Source organism: Cyprinus carpio, chromosome B7, assembly GCF_018340385.1.
Source record: "Cyprinus carpio isolate SPL01 chromosome B7, ASM1834038v1, whole genome shotgun sequence".
Taxonomy (NCBI): domain Eukaryota; kingdom Metazoa; phylum Chordata; class Actinopteri; order Cypriniformes; family Cyprinidae; genus Cyprinus; species Cyprinus carpio.
In genome coordinates this window covers 44,324,721-44,348,161 of record NC_056603.1, presented here as the reverse complement: position 1 = coordinate 44,348,161, position 23,441 = coordinate 44,324,721, and the positions used below count along the sequence as shown (strand labels likewise).

Here is a 23,441-nt window from a genome sequence, read left to right as displayed (position 1 = left end):
CAAATGCCTCAAAGTGTTTTAGCTGGCGGCACATGAAATATAAGAGCTGAGGTCAGGTGTCAAACTTTATTAATATCCCAGCTCAATGCTATGACTTTGTAAACTAATATCTGAGGGACTGTTTCGCTGCTTTATCTGCTGCTGTTTCTCATGAATGCATGAATTATGCATTCAAAACAATCTATGCACAAAACACAAACATGCCTGATTTAGGCTTATGGATTTATCATTACTTTTATACTTGTTCAACTGGCAGACACTTGCAGTGCATTCATGTGCATTGCTAGCAATATGTGTCATTCCCTGGAAATCCAACCTATGACCTCGAATTGAGAATACATTGTTCTGAAATCATAATTATCAACAATTGGCATTGTCATACCGTTCCTCCCTCGATAAAATCCTGTCACTATGTAGAGCACAAGGCTATGGGAGTGTTTGCTTTGGCCAGCAGAATCAGAGTGAAACTGGACACTTCATCTGTGCCGGCTCGACCACGCAGCAGCACAACACACAGTACGCAGGGCCGCCATCTTGTTCTCAGCATCCAAACAAGAACTTATTTTTAGCAAGGGTCAAAACTTAATATGGCAATGGAATCCTGTCTTTCTGTGAAAGCACCCAATGCACATGTCGCTCAGATTGATCCTGTTGTTTCCAGGAGGCAAAAACTGTCAGATCTGGCTCCACCCATTTACAGCATTTCTCTTGATCGACTGCCATCATCCCAACCCTCCGACCCCCGAGAGGCATCAACTAGTCAACTTGTGCATATGTCTTTTTAAAAGGGAGCAAGAGAGGGTGGTGCGCGCACGAATTGGACCTTGTTCCTAATAGTTTGGCTTTAGTTAGGAACAAAGAAAAAATCTAAGAAATTTTAAACCTTTTAAGTGAAGCATAACAGTGACATGAAGTGGGGTTGGGTGCTTTTAGGGGTTCTGCTAACTTTTGGTTATCTGTGCTGGAGCGAGAAGGGCCTGGAGTTCCCTGAATATGACGGCAAGGACCGCGTCCATCAGCTGACCATCAAGAACTACAAGTCTGTGATGAAGAGATATGACGTCATGGTCATCTACTACCACAAGTCTGTTGGAGAGGACCGCATGTCCAGAAAGCAGTTTGAAGTGGAGGAACTTGCTTTGGAGGTGCGTGGGAAAGAATGAGTGGGAAGGTCCGAGTGAATGTATGAACTGGGCTTTAGAGGACCATTGGGTTTCAAGGGAAATGGGGCTGAATTTCAGTCCAGTCTTGATATGTACCAAAACTCTACCCTAGTGAAAAATGAATATACTAAAATGTATTTGAAATACATTTATTCCATGCTAAGTATACTGCAAATACATTTACATATCTATGTGCTTAATAAAAATACTCTGCCATTGTACTTTTGGTATACTTAAAAGTCTGCTAAATTGGAACCGCTAATACTTAATGCACTTGAATTGTGTGGAAGTAGTCCATCTAAAGATATACTGAAGTATAGTTTGAAGAGGGGTTTGCTGTGATTCTATTGAGGAGCCACTGATTCACCAAAGAACCATTTTTTTTAGTGTGCAGAACATTTTAATAATGCTTTTCAGCTACAAAGAATCTTTTTATGCAATAAAATGTCTCCATGGATGTTAAAGGTTCTTTGTGGAACTTCAGAGGTCAGTAAAGATCCTTTATTTTTAAGCGTGTAGGTGCTGATGTTTTAAGCACGCTGCAGTGTCCTCTTTCAGTTCAGCTGAGCTGCTGTTAGTCCTTCTACGAGTAACCAGAAACTTCAGTGCAAAAGTCTTGAGTGGCTTTCTGATTCTTTTTCTGTCTGTTATTTTATTTGCATCAGCAGTTTTCTCTATAACTTCAAGGTCTGTCATCCCACTTTGCACTGTCAGTATTCGAAGGCTCTCTTATATTGGCTTTGACATGTCTTTTTAAATTTATGATAGAGGTCAAACATTATGAAACCAGAAGCTAAGGCTGTTGATGCAATAAAACATGTTGATATATCCATATTATATCTCTAATCTATCTCAAGAAAGCAAAGAAAACCAATAGGATTCAACATGACATTCAGGCATTTAGCTGAGGTTTTTTATCCAAAGCGACTTACAAAAGTTAACTTACAGTGGTTGAAGTTACAAAACTAACAAAACAAGTTAAAGCCCCAAAGGAAAAGCAAAAATGCAGCATTGGTACCTTTAGACATTCTTGACAGTGATTCCACACTCATAAAAAAAATTCTACATCAAAAAGTTAGTTCAGGTAATTATATACAGGGGCTGGTCATATAATTAGAATATTATCAAAAAGTTGATTTATTTCACTAATTCCATTCAAAAAGTGAAACTTGTATATTATAATTATTCATTACTCACAGACTGATATATTTCAGATTTTTATTTCTTTTAATTTTGATGATTATAACTGACAACTAAGGAAAATCAGAGCAGAGCAGTGAAATTTACTTAAAATATGCAAACTGTTTCAAAGTTGATTATTTATTTATTTATTTTCAGTGCAAATGCTATCAATAGTTGTGCTAGTTTCCGACAAAGATAACAAGCTGAGCTTAAATTAGGTATGGATTTCCTGGGAGAAATTTTCTTGAAGGTATGGTGAATCATACATTTGGACTACAATTAACAATACACAAAGATGCTGCTTGCTTATGCGGCATAATCATCAGTCATTGACTTTAGCTTGAGTAGATGCTACTATTCATGATAAAACTGAGCATATTGTGAGTGAAAATCTGACGATTCATATTTAAAGGAACTGAGTAAGGTTTAGTTGAAGTATTTGTCATGAGAAACTAAAGATATATTTAATGATTTTTTTGAGAATTTACCTCTAATTTTTGGCCTTGGTTCTTATAAGGTTGCAGCCTTACAGCACTCAGCGTCTTATTCCTTATTATTCAGTCGGTTCAATGTGTCTCTTGTAGCTAACAGTAGTGAGACAGCTTCACTGTGTGTTATTCCTGATGTTCCTCTTCATCAGAATGTGGCGTTTGAAGGCGCTGCGTGTTTAATCTCTTAAGCTAGCGCAGCTCTGTCATGGTTAACAGAAAACCATACGAGACCCTGCTAATGCTCCATCACTGAAAAGGCATTAGTGTTGTGATTTCTGGATGTTTCTTATGAGCTGCCACATTACGAGATGGCAGTAATACATGTAAAGGTGGAAGTGAGGGTGACTCCGCAGACACATGTGAACGACTCAGACGAGGGTTTTGAGGGGAAAGCGGGGATATTTTCTGTCCTGTTCTAAATCAAGCTATACTAGGTTTCCAGGGAGTCTCAAAGTGAGTCTTGGACCATTTTGACTCTGAGTAACTGTCCCGTGGTTATGCAACTTTAAAAATCCCCACCCAAAGATATCACGGTGAAGAAAGCCCCAGTGCTGTGGCTCCAGACACCTATGAACTGAGTCAAAGCTGCTGCTTTGAGCATATGTTCATGCACTTCATGCAACTACTGTATTATGCATGATGGCCATAGAGCCATAAGAAGTGCTGTGGTGATGGAACATGACATTAATTCTGGTTAGCACCCTACCAAAGAGTGCAACACAATGGGTGGGCTTGGCAATGAATAAACTGATATGAATGGACTTTTCTAAAGATATAATCAAATGACCTGCATATGATTTGATCAAAGGGTCAAGGTCTGGATAGTCAAAATCAGCAGTTGGCTACTGATCTTTCACCATGTGTTCCCTTGTGAAAAATAAGCGACCTTAAAGTGCACTCCAAGTATGATTTTTGTTTGTTTGTTTGTTTTTGTTTTTTTTAAAGGTAATACAAAATTAATGCATTAAAAGCTGCTTAATAAGAGACACTTTCATAACTACCCAACCCATGTTGCCTAACACACTTAAGTATACTTTATAATATATAAATGGCATACTAGTTTCAATTGAAATGGCATTGAAGTATGTTTTAATTTACCATAAATGCTTTTCAGTACATTCAGCAGTACTTTAACCATGATTTCAATGACAATATAAGTAACTGTAAAGATGTATTAAATCCTACTTAAGTGTGTCAAAAAGCACTCTAAAGTTCAGCTAATTGCATTTCATATAAATGTCAACTTTTATACAATACATTTAATAATATATAATACATGTATTAACATTAACATGAAATTAAGTGTCTGAAAATGTCACATTCTGTTCAAACTTAAGTATGTTCCGTTAAAGTATATTATTGTAGAGTAAGCTTTTTTTTTTTTTTTTTTTTTTTTAGCAAGATTCTGTCGAATTAAACTACAAACAAAACAAAAACACTCTACATCAAATATGTGACCCTGGACCACAAAACCAGTCATAAGTGTTAATTTTTCTAAATTGAGATTTATACATCATCTTAAAACTGAATAAAAACTCTCTCCATTGATGTATGGTTTGTTAGGAGGACAATATTTGGCAAAGATACAACTATTTGAAAATCTGGAATCTGAGGGTGCAAAAAAATCTAAATATTGAGAAAATCATCTTTAAAGTTGTTCAAATGAAGTTCTTAGCAATGCATATTACTAATCAAAAATTAAGTTTTGATATATTTACAGTAGGACATTTACAAAATATCTTCATGGAACATGATCTTTACTTAATATCCTAATCATTTTTGGCATAAAAATAAATAAATAAATAAATAAATTCTTAAATTTTTCCCTATACACTGTATTTTTGGCTATTGCTACAAATATACCCCAGCGACTTAAGACTGCTTTTGTGCTCCAGGGTCAAATATTATATCCGATGCTTTACCAGTGACAGATTATTTTTGGAGGTTGTTCAAAGTTTAAAATGGACTTGTGAGTGTCCTGTCCACCATCTTTGACCTCATAGATCAGGATCGTCACTAGTTGAGTCGTTGTGTTTCTTGTGATGTCATCAGTTAATTAGTGATCACACTGAGAGCACACATACATCACGAAGACAACTATCTGACACCTACATTTACATCTGATATATATAAATATTTAGAGTGTTTGCTCATCTAGGACATTCCTGAGTACATGTCTTCTTGATCATGACAATTACAGCCCCAATTAACACCAACAACTAATCATCACCAACACCCATACCTTCATCACTCACTAAAACAAAATCTACCGCTAACTACCAACCTTCTCATATCCACTAATTTTAGCGTGTATGACCAATGTTCTCACATTCAGCCGCTCTGTTCTTCTGTTGCTCGTTCTGTCTTTGCAAGTTTTGGATTCTTTCTTCTTGTCCTCACTTACCAAGTTTTTGCTTCATTTTCCTTGTCTTTGCCCATATGCTATTAATTCAAGCCAAACTTTGCTTAAGTTCAAGCTGAAAGTGTGCCATCTAGTGATAGTGCTGCTGAAAACAATAAACAAACACCTCTCAAAACTCACTGTGAAATACAAAGTTCGTTTCTCAAATCGAGCTGTGGAAGAGAGTTTTAACTGCGCTAAGGTTTCTTTTTATCTGTAGCCAAGAACAACACTGTGTTCTGTTTCACAGATGCATTATTTATCATGTTAGACAGACTTTATTTGAGTCTGCCAATAACAAAACTTGTTGCTCTTGTTACATAATCAGCAAAATGGTGCGGCACATTGAGAGCATTTTAAATATTCAGCACAGCATGGCAACACTTGCATATCATGGAGTAACAACACAAAAACATTTTTTTTTTTTTATGAAATAAAATGGACAAAAACCAATACACTGTATTATTAATAATTAATAAGGTTTTATTTCTCTTTGTGGTGATTGTCATTACGATGGGTGAATCTCAGAGGAGTTTGCTGAAATGATCAGGTGAGGTTTTAGATGAGGACTGTTCAAAACAAGTGGATCTTCCCCAGTGTGTGATTATTATACATGATTAACCTGCTCTGTGAATAATGGTGGGATGTATTCATATCTCTTATTCATGTAAGAAAATTACTTTTAAATTTAGCCTTGTGAAAAATTCAGTGACTGGTTTGTATCACCGAGTTAATGCAGAGAAGTTCAGCCAAACCACAGTCGAAATCATTATTTCAGTCATTTCAGCAACCGCAAGAGCTGGACTCACATTACAAACCATCATCGCCTGTTCAGCCTTAAATCAGCACAGATTCTGGACATTACAATTTGGACATGTACAGTAAGAGTTGGTTCTTTGCTCTTTATTCCTCTTTTCTAAGTCACTAGAAACATCTGCTAAATGCATAAATGTATTCCTTCTGATACACAAAGAAGACAGAGGATGCTTAGAAAACAAGCATTCATTCTGACAGAAAATGTAAATTCTCACTGTTAATGTTCTAAAATAATCCTCAGTTTTTGTAATCGGAAGTTATCAGGCCTGCTCTCTACCTCCTGTAAGCTGAATTCTCTTTGAAGAAACATACCTTCAAAATATACTTTAATAAAAACTCACACCTTCATTTCATAGAGTTTGAGTAACTGAAAAAGCGCTGGTCAATGTAAATATCTTCACAGCTCAAATAATACACGAGTTGAGAAAATGTCAGAACATAAAGGTAGCATAAAAGTAATTCATAAAGCTCCAGAGATGTAATTCAAGTCCTCTGAACTGATGCATTCATTTTTAAAAAAAGTGGTTATTCAATCTCAGATCAATCACATCTTTGACCAACTCATGTATACAGCCTATATCAAATATGACATCAACATCACTGGTTCTTGCTATTTATGTATGTGACATCATCGCACAATGAGGTTTGATGTCATTGGCTGTGTTTGTGGTTGAACTATTTCGGTGGTTTTTCCGGCATCTTCGTAAGGTGGGCCCTAGGACTCCAGGCCTATAAAGACAAGAGAACGTCTCATCATGTCTATGTTGGGCCTCTTCCTTAAGCAGACTGTGTTTATCTGTTCATGCAGTTGTTTTAGATCAGATCTAACTTTTGCAGAAATCCAGGTAGGACACACTTACTTTTTCTTTGAACTTGATAAACCATGCATCATTCATGCTCTGATCTCGTCGTGTTGTTCTCTTGTACTTCACATATAGACTAGCCGTGTGCATTTTTCATGCCCGCCCGGTGGAGACTTACATAATAATATCTGTGTGCTTCATGGCACATATGACTTATTAATGTGGACAGGCCCACACAACACACACCCCCCCCCACACACACACACACACACACACGCACGCACGCACGCACACACACACAGCCTTTCACAACTATATCTCATATCAGACAGTCATGGCTGTTTTGTTCCTCGTTTGTTGTGGTTTTGGCACAGCTGGATTCATGGGTAGATAAACAATATTGTCTTAATATTGTGCATCCTTTTAACGATATTAAATATGGGCCTTCATCTTGATATTTATGAAGGGCTCTGAAAGGGCTTAAAGGGATGGATTTTGTTTGTTTTTTTTTTTTTTTTTAGTCAGATGCAGTCATGAATATAAGTAATCTATAATCAAATTATAGATTATATAGATTATAGATTTCATTATATACACTTGTGAGATGATGTGGTATCTTTAAGAGTATATTTTTAGACAATTACATAATTCCCCTGTCGATTATGTCACAGATTTTCTTTTAACCTCATGCTCTTACCCGCCGGTATAATTCCTGTTCACATCTGCATGTGAGTCTTCATATTCATAAAGCATTAAACCGGACGAACTGGATGCATCTCGACTCCATCGAGGCTTTATGAATGAGTAATCACTTATGATGCAGCGCTTCAGATGCTTCATTATCTTTCTCTGTGTGTTTCCCGTCATTGCTGTGGAGAAGCCTGAGCACTCTGTGTTCTTTATGAGTTCATATTCCAGCTGAATCACACTCTTAAGAGCACTTGCATCTCTCCAGTATAGACTCCAATCCTGCGTTGGTGCAGAAAGGAACTCAGGGTCGCACAGAAAATCTGAGATCCACTGCTGCTATCATTGCATTAAAGTATGATGCAGCTCCTTCTGGTGAGGAACTTACAACATCAATATGAAACAAAAGCAGCTGGGAGCACAGTATAAGAGAAATTAAATGTAGTTTAATAAAACAAAAACTGTCTGAAACAGAAGTGTCACATGCTCAGAAATCTCATTTACGAAGTGTCTCAAACTAAACTTTCGATATCTTTTTATTTTATTTTTTTCTCTCGCAACTGTGAGTTTAAATCTTGCGGTTTTAACTTTTTTTAGTTTGTATTTTGCACTTTTGACTTTTGTCTCGCAATTGAGAGTTATCGATTGCAATATATGAGAACAGATTTCTGAAAAAAAAAAGTCTGAATTGAAGACATAAACTCACAATTATTGTCCAAATTGTGAAATATGAATTCGCAATCATGAGAAAAAAATGTCAGAATTGTAAGACAAATAGTCAAAATGACCTTTTTCTATCCAATCACACTGCTCTGATCTTCTTTTTTTATGTCCTTCATACTCATTTCAGTTTAGAAACTTATTTTAATTTAAACATTTCATTTTAATTTTCATAATAAAATGTTTTCTTTTTTTTCAGTTTCTACTTCTTACTTGTATTGCATTTTTATTTGTTAATATTAACTATTAAAATGTTTTATGCATTTATTTATTTAAGCTTATTGAATTTCCAGTGTGTATGAAAAGTGCTAAACAGCCTTGCCTTTCCTTGCCTTTCCATCTTTACACCTGAACCAATTTTGAATTTCAAAACAGTGAATCACTCGCAGGAAATGCATGAATAGAACCATCAGGTATGATAATGTGATAATGATGTAAAACAAGGGCATTGCTGACTGGCAGAGGAGAATAAACTGAACTGAAAATGATTGAGCGCTGAATGCTTCAAGTTTCATTAGATATTGTCTTGGTGCCTTCAGGATTGTAGTTATGATTTTAATATGTCTTGCTCTGTAGACATAGCCGTTTCATATTTCCCAAGTGGATTCAAACGGCAAATGTTCACTGAAATGTTGATACTAAATTTTGGGTCCATCAGATTAAAAGCATCATTCTTTTTTGTTGGCCTTTTGGCGTCTATTATCCCTCTTTTTTATGGCTGTTAACCAGCGAGCTGCAGTCGGGCTGCGCTGCTTTGGAAGCGTCCTCTCTCCGGATGATTGTATGTGTGGAGGGGACAGAAACAGACGCTGCTGTTAGTGAGCTCAGTGGTGATGAATCAGAGGTGAGGTGATGCACTCAATCACTCACTGAACCACCAGCACAATCCTCAACACACATGACACCCCCACACAGCGTGCATAGGGTCTTCAGACTCCTCCTCAGGGAGAACGATGCTATGTAAACATATGGCAACAGAAGAAATGACAGACAGTCACTTTAGCTCTCAATGGCTAATTAATGGCAGGTTTGGTTCGATTAAAATCAACTCCGATTGCAGTTCATTTGAGTAACTGCCATAACAGCTGTCCAATCCTCATGTTTTGTTTGCATCTTTAGATTAGGTGTTAAAAATGACAGTGTGAATGCTAAGTGAATCAGGACTGAATGCATCAGTTTTATATGTAATTGATTGCTTGTTTAATTCCAGTGCAGTTCTTGAAATTGAACTGAATTTAAATCGAGGATGCAAAACTGCAATTCAAATGTGAAGGTAAGGTTTTAATTGAAATTCAAAGAAATTTGCAGAACTTTAACTACTCAACTAATGATAACTAAGGTCCATTTTGAATGTTGGATTGACAAAGTCTTGTTTGGAAGTTCTGAAAATGTTTCAGAAACCTTGAGTGTTTATAGGCCTTACACACAAAGAGAGAAGAACAGAATAGATAGAAGAACACATTTAGCATTGAACTGCTGAACTGAGAATGTCTCTTGGTTAGAATTGACCTTCTCCTGGTACATATTTAGATATTTAAAGGTTTTTTTTTTTTTTTTGGATTTCCTGAACCCATTAACTTCTGAAGTGAAGGTCAGACCTCTCCGGTCATGTTCAACGTCACGGAATAAAAGGAATAAAACATTTTGATGGGAAAATTAGTCCTTTGGGCAATTCAGTTTTTCTTTACCATCTAAAGCACAGTCATTTGAATTCGACCTTTCAGTCCTTTCACACAAAACATCCATGATTGTGTCAAAAATGATTCTGATGTTTAAAGAAATGCCCTATTTCTCGGTTTCTAAGCTTCTTTCTCTGTCTGAACACATGCTGTCAAATATGAATCATAGCTGAGTCATTTCTGCTGTCACCTTCTCACAAATACAGAGCAATGTTTATTTTAGAATAATAATAATAATAATAATAATAATAATAATAATAATATCAGGATCTAACAAAAATGTTTAATGCTTTTATGATTGAATTGCCTTTAGATACCTTTGAAGGATTGGGGGTGGTGGAGGGTTATATTAATTGTAAATAGTGAACAGTTTGGTATTGTTCCCAGTTTTATCTAAAAGAGGTGAATGTGAAACTAGCAAGTTTTTATTTTTTTATTTTTTTATTATTACATAAGTTGTTGCATGTAGCATGGCAGTTTAAAAATAATGTCCCACCCACACTAAACCCAATCCAAAACCTGAATGGTAGCAAACATGAGATAAACGCTGAAGCACCATGTCATTTTAACTTGCTTTTACAAATATCATATTTGACGGGACTCTTTTTCAAGCTCTTCACATCACAGGTGCAATGCTATACCGGGTGCGCTCCTGAGCAATTTTGCTATGTTGGAAAAGCCAAGCCTATAGAGCTGCTTATGTGGTGCAAATATCTAAATGTATTAGTTTACAAATCACGCACTATGGTAAAAGTGTTTTGAGCTCATAGCATAGTAATGTGCAAGGATCTGCAAAAAAATAAACCTTTATTAATTGATAATCTGCCACTGTAATCATGCTTTGTGTGAAAAGTGAAAGAAAAAAAAAAGTTGATGAAATTACACTGGAAATTTTTTTTTTTTGAAGTTTTAATTTAAGATGAATGTATACATTTTGAAAGAAAATGCTATTTCATTCTTTCTGCTTAAAAATGTCATAGTTAATTCAATGTTTATTATCCTTTTTGAGTGTAATTATTTATTCACTAAAAATTTTCAAAAAAAAACCCCCACACCTATAATTATTATTATTATTATTATTATTATTATTATTATTCCATCTATTGTTTGTTTCAGCTGGAAACTGCAGTGAAATGTAGGCCTAGTTTTATCACACATTTCTGAACATCTGTTGATAACATAATATGCAAACATGTGGCACGTTGAGACAAATATTATAACAGTACAATACCGCTGGAAAAGTGTCAAAAAAAGTCTTGCACAAAGCTTGCACAAAGCAATTTCACAAAAAAAAGAAAAATAAATTATATTTCAAATCACCAGCATTACCAATGTGCATTACATTTTGACAGAACTGTGACTAGCAGCAGTTATTGTTTATGCTGTGTTGGTTATTTTATGCTCAACTCTAAAGTCACCTGAACTTTCTCTGCAGTTGCTAACAAGCCCCGCAGCCCTGACGTACCAGGTATGTTTAGGACCTCAGACGACTTGTGTTTTGTTCTGTTCTCTCTTTCTTCCTCTGTGTTTCTCAAGTCTGGCTTATCACTAAAGCTTCATCCAAAATATCTGAACAGCATCCTTCCCCCCTCACTAGGGCTGATCACTGTCCACCCTAAAGCCCTTTTATGACTTATGAGCGGTCTGTAAGACCCATGGAGAGAATGAATGATGCTCCTTCAGACGTGTTGGATGTGGCCGGTGAGAGCTGTCGCAGTGAGTTTCTGCAGGATTGCACTTCCTGTGAGGCTGAGACAACAAGTGACCAGTCGCTGCCATTAACACATCTGTCTGCTTACTGGCCTGTTCTTGAATGCAGCGCTCACCCTCGAGAGAAGCAGAGTTTGTCCCGGCGTCTACATCGTGAGCAGGCTGTGTTAAACGCTCAGATAGATGGGGACAAACTCTGACGTAGAGGAATGGAGGAACGAAGCTGGAGTGTCTTGTTGTGAGTGACGTGACTTTGACGCTTGTGTGCTGATTTATTACAGTCAGGGATGTAAAAGAACTGTTTCACCCGAACATGAAAATGCCGCCATCATTTACTCACCCTCATGCTAGTCGAAACCAGTGGCATCTGTCAACATTGACAACATTATTTTCATGCATCAAGTTTAAATATGTGCATGATGTGAGAATTTCAGAGAATAACAACTTGTTATTGTATGACTACAGAAGACTTGAGTCATACCACATCAATCATATACAGTAGACTACTGTTGTGAATTTTGAGAGCCTGGGTCCCTTTTGTCAAAAAGAAGCACACTTTAGCATAATTTTAAAATGAGTACTTATTACATGAATATTATAGTTTAATACCATATAAGTATAAACTGAATGTACTGTTTACACTGTATGTTTACTGCAATTCAATAAAAATGCATGAATATTATTTCAACTTATAATAAATGCAATTATGTAAACTTTAGAATGCTTTTGACCCACTTAAGTAGGACTTAAGTACGTCTTTGTAATTTCATAATTGCATATATCATCTTTGGAATGTGGTTAAAGTGTAATTTCTTAATGTACTGAGTTTAATGTACTTTAGGTTGAATATACTTTAATGCCATTCCGATTCAAATGTGTATATCATGTATTTAAATAAATTTGTAATGAAGTTGCAATTTAGTGCATTTAAATATATATTAACTGTATATATTAATGTAATATTGAATAACACACTTTAGTTAAAATGATAGTCAAGAACTTTGCATGTGCTTTAGTATGTTAGTCAACACATCAAAATAAGCATACTTCTTTAAAACATGGCAAAATATGTGAAACAATGATTTAAAATGTACTTTAAAGTAAAACTTTTCATTTGACTATTACAAAGTTCACTTAAGATGCATGAAAGCATCTCTCTTTAAGTCACTTAAGTGGCCTTTTAATTATTTAATATTATATAATCTGCATGTAGTTTTTAAAAAAAAAATATATATATATATTGATATATATAATATATTATATTTGATGTGCACATAAAATACAATTAAGCACACTTCTTTTTTTACTCTGTTATTCTTTTATTTCACTCAAATGTAATATGGGTTATACAAGTAAATCGATTTTGACATTTATATACAAATGTGAGGGCGTGAGAAATTCAGTTGCCGTTTGCAAAAGTTTTGCGATATGTGAAGTCAAAAACAAGGCCTATAAAGAGTCAAATGATTTGGCACTTTGGTAAGGTGGAATCTAAAGTTAGTTTCAGTGCATTTGACACTTGAAGGTAAATGACTTTGTATGACATTCTTCTTCATGTTTTTAATGTGTTGAATGTTGCTGTTGTGTTAAATATGCTGTTATTTCAAGCATGTGTGTATACGAGAGAAACGAAGGAGTGCAACTATATGAAGGCATGTGTAGATTGGTCTGTGTGCATTGGTGTGTCTGTGTGTTTATGTATGCGGTTGACCCAAGCGATGGCATACATACATTATCCACACATTCACACCTGTGTCCGTATGTCCATTCTTGGACGAGCCCGATCAAACCCTGCACTGGTCAGATCCCTTGTCTATCTTCAGCTCCTATTTCACACAGATTTAGAAGGTGCAGAGGCAGCACTTCTGGCATTTGCTTTGACGGCCTTGTGTCTCGTTTGGCTTTGAGTATAGCGTATGAGACAGAGTTGTCTTTGCCTCATTGGGGTGGTGTGTTTTATGGCTGCATTATGGCTGTTTTACTGAATGGTCTAACGCAGATAGTAAAGGACTGAATGCTCTGCATTGATGCGCTGTTTGTTTAGCTCTGACAGACTCTGATTTAGGCTTGCATACAGTACAATAAACTCTTTCTTATTCCTGCAGCTTGCTGCCCAGGTGCTTGATGATCTTGAGGATGAGGACATTGGATTTGGCCTGGTGGATTCAAAGAAAGACCGAGCTGTTGCAAAGAAGCTGGGTAATATAAATGCATCTGAGATCCATTATCTTCTGTTTTCTGCCTGTAATACAATTCTTACCTTCATTTTCCGATAGCCATCAGTCTGTTGAAGTACACGCTGCTGGTGAACAGTAAATCTAAATTAATGTTCTGTGTAACAGAAAACTGTTTTTTTTTTCTCTGTAGCAAAAGGATTAGCTGTTATTGTATTTCCTTACACTGTCTTGTGTTTCATCATACACTGAAAAACATTTGGTGTCGGATTTACTTTGAAATAACTTTCACTTAGAAACTGCTAATAAATCATAAATATTCACAAAGAAACGACAAGTAACACATTGAATTAAATGAGAAAGTTGAAAGACTGAAATAGTATTTTCTTGTAAAACAGCAATTGTATTTATTTATTTATTATTACAATGTGCAAAAAAGATTAACACAATGAGTCCACTTATTATGTATTAGCCTCATGCTTATACTACAATAATTCACTCAAAGACGAAAATTCAGTCATCATTTATTCGCTCATGTATTCAGTTGTTACAAACCTGTATCCTTTTCTTTCTTCCATTGAACAAAAAAAGAAAAAAAAGTGATATTTAGTAGAACATTCATGCTGCTCTTTTCCATATAATGAAAGCATACAATGACCAGCTCTAAAAAAGGACAAAAAGGACGATATAACTATGACCTAGCTGTGAACAGCTGCAATTTTATTAATAACGTTAACAAAGATTAATACATAACACGTGTATTGCTCAGTGTTAGTTAATTCATTAACTAATGTTAATTAATGTGACCGTATTGTAAAGTGTTAACACTTCCGTAACACTGGTTAATACAACTTGTGCAGTTTTCTGAAACCTTGCAATACACTGAAAAAAAAGTGGTGTAGGATTTGCTTGAAATTGTTTTCAATTAGAAATTTAAGATATTGAAGTCATGAATAAGCAAATGATTGTGGAGTGATCTATTGTTTTATGCAGATTGCATAAGTAGAACGCGTTCTTGATCTGTATCTTTTGATACAAGAACAACATTATTATTAAAACATTGCCTTTTGTAGTCGTGTAGAGTTGGGATTATGATTGGCTGATAATCCTTCCTGGATACATCATGTTGTGCATATGTTTTATATGTACAGTCGTGGCCAAAAGCTTTGAGAATTACATAAATATTGGAAATTGGAAAAGTTGCTGCTTAAGTTTTTATAATAGCAATTTGCATATACTCCAGAATGTTATGAAGAGTGATCAGATGAATTGCATAGTCCTTCTTTTTGCCATGAAAATTAACTTAACCCCAAAAAAAACCTTTCCACTGCATTTCATTGCTGTCATTAAAGGACCTGCTGAGATCATTTCAGTAATCATCTTGTTAACTCAGGTGAGAATGTTGACGAGCACAAGGCTGGAGATCATTATGTCAGGCTGATTGGGTTAGAATGGCAGACTTGACATGTTAAAAGGAGGGTGATGCTTGAAATCATTGTTCTTCCATTGTTAACCATGGTGACCTGCAAAGAAATGCGTGCAGCCATCATTGCGGTGCATAAAAATGGCTTCACAGGCAAGGATATTGTGGCTACTAAGATTGCACCTAAATCAACAATTTATAGGTTCATCAAGAACTTCAAGGAAAGAGGTTCAATTCTTGTAAAGAAGGCTTCAGGGCGTCCAAGAAAGTCCAGCAAGCGCCAGGATCGTCTCCTAAAGAGGATTCAGCTGCGGGATCGGAGTGCCACCAGTGCAGAGCTTGCTCAGGAATGGCAGCAGGCAGGTGTGAGTGCATCTGCACGCACAGTGAGGCCAAGACTTTTGGAAGATGGCCTGGTGTCAAGAAGGGCAGCAAAGAAGCCACTTCTCTCCAAAAAAAACATCAGGGACAGATTGATCTTCTGCAGAAAGTATAGTGAATGGACTGCTGACTCTGGGGCAAAGTCATATTCTCCGATGAAGCCCCCTTCCGATGTTTGGGGCATCTGGAAAAAGGCTTGTCCGGAGAAGAAAAAGGTGAGCGCTACCCATCAGTCCTGTGTCATGCCAACAGTAAAGCATCCTGACACCATTCATGTGTTGGGTTGCTTCTCATCCAAGGGAGTGGGCTCACTCACAATTCTGCCCAAAAAACACAGCCATGAATAAAGAATGGTACCAAAACACCCTCCAACAGCAACTTCTTCCAACAACCCAACACAGTTTGGTGAAGAACAATGCATTTTCCAGCACAATGGAGCACCGTGCCATAAGGCAAAAGTGATAAATAAGTGGCTCGGGGACCAGAATGTTGAAATTTTGGGTCCATGGCCTGGAAACTCCCCAGATCTTAATCCCATTGAGAACTTGTGGTCAATCCTCAAGAGGCGGGTGGACAAACAAAAACCCACTAATTCTGACAAACTCCAAGAAGTTATTATGAAAGAATGGGTTGCTATCAGTCAGGATTTGGCCCAGAAGTTGATTGAGAGCATGCCCAGTCGAATTGCAGAGGTCCTGAAAAAGAAGGGCCAACACTGCAAATACTGACTCTTTGCATAAATGTCATGTAATTGTCGATAAAAAGCCTTTGAAATGTATGAAGTGCTTGTAATTATATTTCAGTACATCACAGAAACAACTGAAACAAAGATCTAAAAGCAGTTTAGCAGCAAACTTTTTGAAAACTAATATTTATGTAATTCTCAAAACTTTTGGCCACGACTGTATAATATCCAGTCCGTCTTTAATCTGCTGATCCATTCAAACAGCTCTGAAACATTCAGATGCTTGTTTTTGGCAGGTCTGCTGGAGGTGGAGAGCATCTACATCTTTGCAGATGACGAGATCATCGAGTACGACGGAGAGCTGGCGGCCGACACGCTGCTGGAGTTCCTCTATGACGTGAGTGATTATCATCATCTAAAGGTCATTGATTACTGACTGAGCGCTTCTTCTGTCAGGTGATCGAGGAGCCTGTGGAGATCATCAGTAATGACAGAGAGCTCAAAGGCTTCCATCACATCGAGGAGGACATCAAGATGGGCTACTTCAAGAGCGCCAAATCTTCACGTTAGTATGCCGTTACACGTGGACTTCTTTAATTCATTCTGATAACTTGTATACTTGTAACAAGCAGCTTCCATAATAATGACAGTGTTATTTCTCAGACTTCACTGAGTATGATGACGCAGCTGAAGAGTTTCATCCCTTCATCAAGTTCTTTGCCACATTTGAGCCCAAGGTAGATTCATTCATTCATTCATTCATTCATTCATTCACAAAGGGATATGTGGTTATTGAATGATGTTAAAAATAGCCTTGTAAAGAAAGTAAAAAAGGAATTAATTTTGATTTGAATTGATCTTTAACTTATAACTACAACTTATATCTTTAAGGCAGACCTGTCATAAGCTCTTATCTTGATATTATCAATGTTTTACGCTGTGTTCAAATTTACAGTTAGGTAGAGAAAAATAGGTTTATTGTATAATTTGAATTGACTAGAAGCCTTTAATGATCTCGTTTTCATTGTGTCCTGGTCTGCGTTATGTCTGAATGTTTCCAGATCGCTAAGAAATTAAACTTGAAGATGAATGAAGTGGATTTCTACGAGCCCTTCATGATCAAACCTGTCACCATCCCCCGCAAACCCTACACGGAGGACGACATCGTCAGCTTCATCGAGGAGCACGACAGGTGAGCTCTGATCAGTGCTCAACCAACAGCTGGAGAGAAAATGAAAATGCAATATAACATCACAACGTTTCCCTCTTAAGTCCTCTCAGAAGGATGCTTGAATAAAACCTGCAGTTCTGTTTTTTTCTCATTTTAGACCAACTCTCAGAAGCTGGAGCCCCACAGCATGTATGAGATCTGGGTACAAAACAAACTCTATCCAGTATCCAAAGCTAAACATATAGGAATTTCGAACAGTGGTCATGACTTTATGATTTATGCCTGTTTTAGGAAGATGATATTAATGGCACCAGCACATTGTGGCCTTCGCTGAGGAGTCTGACCCTGGTAAACACTGGTTTGAGTTTAAAATAATAATAGAGTGGGAAAAAAAATGTGACTCCAAATGACTGAATGTTGACTTTACCAGACTGGATATGAATTCCTGGAGATCCTGAAGGAAGTGGCTCAAGAAAACACAGAGAACCCAGACTTAAGCATCATCTGGATCGATCCTGACGACTTTCCTCTGGTATGACAAACCTCTATAATACTGTATCCATTAAATATACCTTTGATTTCCCCAAGAACATGTTTTTGAACAATTTACCTTTAACATTGTGTCCTAACAGATTATCAATGTCATGTTTTACATTTGCCACTAAGCTGTTGTTGATATAGTGGATATATATTTTCATAATACCTAAAATCAATTTAATGGCATAAACAATAAAGTATATTACATTTAAAACACGTTATGCTCAGCAGATGCTTCAACATAAGGATCATGTCTGTTTGACTCTGCTGCCCTCTACTGGAGATAATTGACAACTGAATGAGTTTAATGAGTATGCGGGGCACATCGGCTCTAAAAGCCTCCAAGGATTTAAAAAAAAAAAAGAAAATATAGATATAGGGGGGGAATATATATATATATATATATATATATATATATATATATATATATATATATATTTATATATATTAGTTTGAGTGGATTCTCATTTACAAATGCAACTTCTCACAATGCATCTCCTTACACGTATGTGAACCGAGGTTTGACCCTTGACCCCTCTGTGTCCCCCTCAGATGGTGCCGTACTGGGAGAAGACCTTCAGGATCGACCTCTCGTCTCCTCAGATCGGTGTGGTGGACGTCGAGGACGTGAGCACATCATTTATCTTTCATGCCACTGATCACACCTCCAACTCCAACTCCAGGGGGTTTTCACAGCAGTGTCATAGAAGAACTATTTCTGGTTCCCCAGGATCCAAGAACAGTTCTTAAAACCATTTATCTCTATCATTAAGATCGAATACTTGTTGGCAAATCAGTGTCTTAATGAGTGAGTCACTGATTTATTAATTCAGGTGATTTGTTCAAAACAGTGATTAATTTAGGAACAAAGCAATTGACTGTGATCGTGAATGGACACTGAAATCCGGATTCATTCAGTAACGTAACACTGCTATGTATTGCTCCAAGATGCAAAACTTTTTGCTTTGTCTGGAACTACGTTTGTTGGAGTAAAAAAAAGTACAATATTGTGTCTAAAATGTCACTTTATATTATTATTTAACTTATTATTGTATAAAATCAGTATAGACATTTGCAATCATGTTGATATTCTGGAAATATTGTTTAAATATATGTTATAAATATATATATAAAAAAAAACATGAGACTCTGAGCAGTGGGGGCTTGCGTGTTATCAACTGATGTTGATTGATTTAATAATCATTTAATTAGAGTTGTTATAAAGTAATTGTCCAATCATGCAGTTCAAATCCAAGTCCAGTCTCGAGTCATTCTCTTGACTAAAGTGACCTCAGTCATGTTTCTGCAGTCTCCCGTGTCTGAGAGTATCATCATGCACTTCATAAGCACAACTTCTTTTCTGCTGGATGGAGGTTTTTGATGTTTGTGATTATTAAGCGTGTTTGTCCAACACAATCTCAAAGAATTTGTGAAATCTTATTCTGTCTTGTGTGTGTGATTCTCAGGCTGACAGTGTGTGGATGGAGATGGATGATGAAGAGAACATGCCGACCGCAGACGAGCTCGACACCTGGATCGAAGACGTGATGTCTGGAAGAATCAACCCTGGTGATGAAACTGACTACAACCATGATGATGATGAAGAGGAGGACGATGATGACGAAGATGATGACGATGATGACGACTACAACGATGATGATGATGATGATGATGGCAATGAGGATGATGAGGATGAATAAATGATCTCAATGTTCACATCCTCACAAACTGAGTGGTCCTGGGATTGCCGTCTGGAGGAGAAACATTGTGTCTTGTCTCATTGTTTAGCTCTTCACCACTCATTCTTCAGGAAAATAAACATGGTATCTGCGGGTCAGTGCACCTGTTTCTCTGCCAATGAAATGCATCTACTGAGAACATTTTGATATTTTTATTGACTTTTAGAGCAGAATAAATGATGCTCACTGGAAGGTCTTAAATAAAAAGTAGGATAAAAAAAAAAAAAATTCTTGTTTATTTGTTCCAACATACTGTAGATGCAACAAGAAGTGATTGGAAAAAAAGTTGTCATCTATTAAGTATCTTCATCACTGTAATATTTGTGTGGTGTGTGTGTGTTGTTTGTGTGAGAGTGTTTGTGTGTGTGTGGTGTGTGTGTGTGTGGTGTGTGTGTGTGTTTTTCTCAAGATTGCATGCAACAGTTTCATTTCCCTGTAGATGGTAATCATCAGTTCCTCACATGTAAAGCAAAACACTGAAACACTGCATGATTTGTAAGTACTGAGTTCCACTATATAAACAACTGAAATCTAACACAATATTTAAAATAATAACATATTGTTTCCCAAGCCTATACAGTAAATATCACTATATACTGTATAACTCTCTAAAAACGTAAATATTAATCTTGTATATATTCAAATTTCAAATGAACGTTTTATTAAATGCAATAATATCTGAAATAACTATACTAATTTAAATAACTGAATAATTATTGGGTACAGTAAATGAATAACCGGGCAATAATTGAAAACCCCAGAAATATTCTGTTTTTTATGTTTGGGTTTATTAAAGACATACAATGTATTGCATATTTTACTATGGGTGTTTTATAAATGTTATAAAATTAGATCTTCAGATATCCAGATAATGTTTGTATTGATAATAGTATATCACCTTATGAAATGACACTCTTACATTAAAAATAAGGTGCAGATGAGCTCTGTTCCCCCGGTCACATGCAGGACATGATGAGCATAAGTATACACCTCTGTTTATACTTCATTTTCCTAGAGGAAACACATATAGTATGAAGTAATGATAATGATTTATATCAAATCCTGTTCAAATATACATTAACTACCTTCATTTTGAGATGTGTTGATACTGATGGTTTCTGTGTGTTTAGCCAAATGTGTCGCATAGTCATTGTGAAAGAAATACTTTAAACAGTTCTCAGTGAGCTTTTTAATTGTTTCAACAAATTAAATATTACAGATTTTATTCTTGGTTGCATTATCAGTTTTTGTCTAAATAAAAACTAATCTTAAACATTATTTAGGTGCATCAGTACTGAAAATGATTTCAAATGGCCATGAAACTGAATGTAAAGGGCATAATTTTATAGTGTATTATGTAAATATTATATAATATATAATAGTTTGACTAATTTGGCCTTGAACTTTATGTTTATTTTCATTATTTGACTTTTATCTTTTTAATGTTAGTTTTTAATCTGGTACAACCCTGTTGCAAGGTCAAACAATAAACACAAAAAAAAAGTAAATAAAAACACAAAAATCATTTAAAAAGAATGATTGTCCCTTTATTGTATTATTATTATTATTAATTTTATCTTTTCATTTAATCTATTCTCTAATTGGAGCAAAACATAACAAGCAAAGGTTTGGTTTGCGTTTCTTTTGCTGAACCTAAATATTTGAATTTCAGGAAAATATAAATGTGAACTTATGACAAAATCTACACAATATGTAATCACCAAGGTAAACTACACTCACGTGATTCCTGTCCCTTCCCTTCGACTATATAAAGACAGCGTTCACCTCCTTTCTGGAGACTCTCTTCTGTCCTCAGGCAAACAGTGCATTTTCAGAGATTCACCATGAAACATCTTGTTTTTCTGCTGTTACTTTCTTCTGTGTGTTTCTTCACTTTGAGTGAAGTAGTAGATAATAATTTTAGAAAATGCAAGGAGTTCTTCTTGAACACCGCACCTCCTGTCTTCAAACCACCAGCGGGCGTCTCAGTCGTGCCCATCTGTCAGTGTCTTTGGGATGACAAAGGTCAGCCAATTTATCTTTATGCAACTTTGTACAGCACAACCTGGAAGATTCCTGTCTACTCTGCGTATGTGTATAACCGCAGCAAAAGCATCGGGAGATGTGACGTCTGGTACATTGAACCTCAGGTTAATATTGTTCACATTTATATTATGAGAGTAAGATTAAAGGTGAAGTGTGTAATTTTTCTTTTTTCGAATATTACAATTATATTTACGTGTTTGATGTATTAAAAATGGTTTGAAACAACACAAAATGATGTCAGTTTTAACAGTCTGAGTATTATTATTATTATTATTATTATTATTTTAAAGTATTACATTAATTTCATCAATTCATGCCACATTCATTCATAATTTTCCTCATTCCCTTTAGCTGGATGTACATTATACCACTGAGAAATGTATGAGGTCCAAAGGCCATGAAAACAATATTGGCACTAATCAGGCTCTGAATAGTGATTATGAGAACTCTGGCTATGACAAAGGTCACCTCTATCCTGTGCTCCACACCAACAATCATCTGTCAATGCTGGCCACATCCACACTGACCAACGCAGCTCCGCAGAAGTCGAAAGAAGTCAACTTTCAATCGTAACGCATGGCTGAGACATGAGGAAAGCTGTTAATAGAAGACCTCAAATCTTGTGATAAGGAGGCTTATGTGGTGACTCCGGTGTAGTTTCTGACAAAAAAAAAGTCAAAATGAATAATAATAAAGTCTAGGTGTTTCAAAGTACTATGGAAGACCACCTGCTGCCTGAAGGGCGGGTCAGTACATAGGGAAGGGCTACTATGGACCGGCACGAGCAAGACAAAGTGCAGGAATTAAACAACAGAAGAAACTTAACAAAAAGCTCCAAGAATTTTACAAAGTTAAAGTTAAAGTCCCATTTCAATTTTTCCAGCCCAAATTTCTCTAAAACTGAATAGGAAAACGTGAGCGGGCGCGGCAAGCTAGAATAAACCCTTAGCTGTGATGCAGTTAATTGACACAAATCTTATGTTCCTCTTGTGTAACTTTGTTCCTTCTCTCATATTTCTCCTTACAATATGTGATTGAAACTCCAGAGAGAGAGAATCATAGAAATGTGGAAATTAGGCAAAACATTTCCCATTTCTCCATCCTCTTTTTCCACACTGACTCTCCTAGCATTGGTGACACTGATAGTGCAGAAACTGATACAAGCATGGGACTATACCAGGAACTGGGGTGCATTTTGTCATCAATCTTTGCTTGATTACCTGATTTCAGACCAACAGAGGGAGACAGAGACTGACAGAGCAGATTTCAGGATTAGATTTTTATAAAGCCTTTAATTAGTCTTTAAAAGAAACATTTTTGTAATCAATGTGCTTTAATTCATATTTTCCTCACAGCTCAGTGTACAAGATAGTGGAGATTTGCTTTAACATCTGTAACTAAGTGGCTTCTTTGTGCTAGATCTCAAACTTTAATATTCATTTCCTGCACTGTCTTCTTCAAATCAAAGCTGTCAATACAGAAAGTGCTATAATAGAAAACTTTATGTACATTATTACATTACATTACATTAGTTCATGTCCTGAACTTAGACTGTAAGTACATTTCACTGCAATGTGCGATAAACATATAATTTAACTATATTTTGCTTTCAGTATTGTCTGGTTTGGTCCAG

At 36.1% G+C, this 23,441-nt stretch overlaps 1 pseudogene; it reads left to right on the top strand.

Moving 5' to 3' along the window:
- The first annotated feature begins 615 nt into the window (after positions 1-615).
- Positions 616-19,968, top strand: LOC122138053 (annotated as a pseudogene).
- The last annotated feature ends 3,473 nt before the right edge of the window (positions 19,969-23,441 follow it).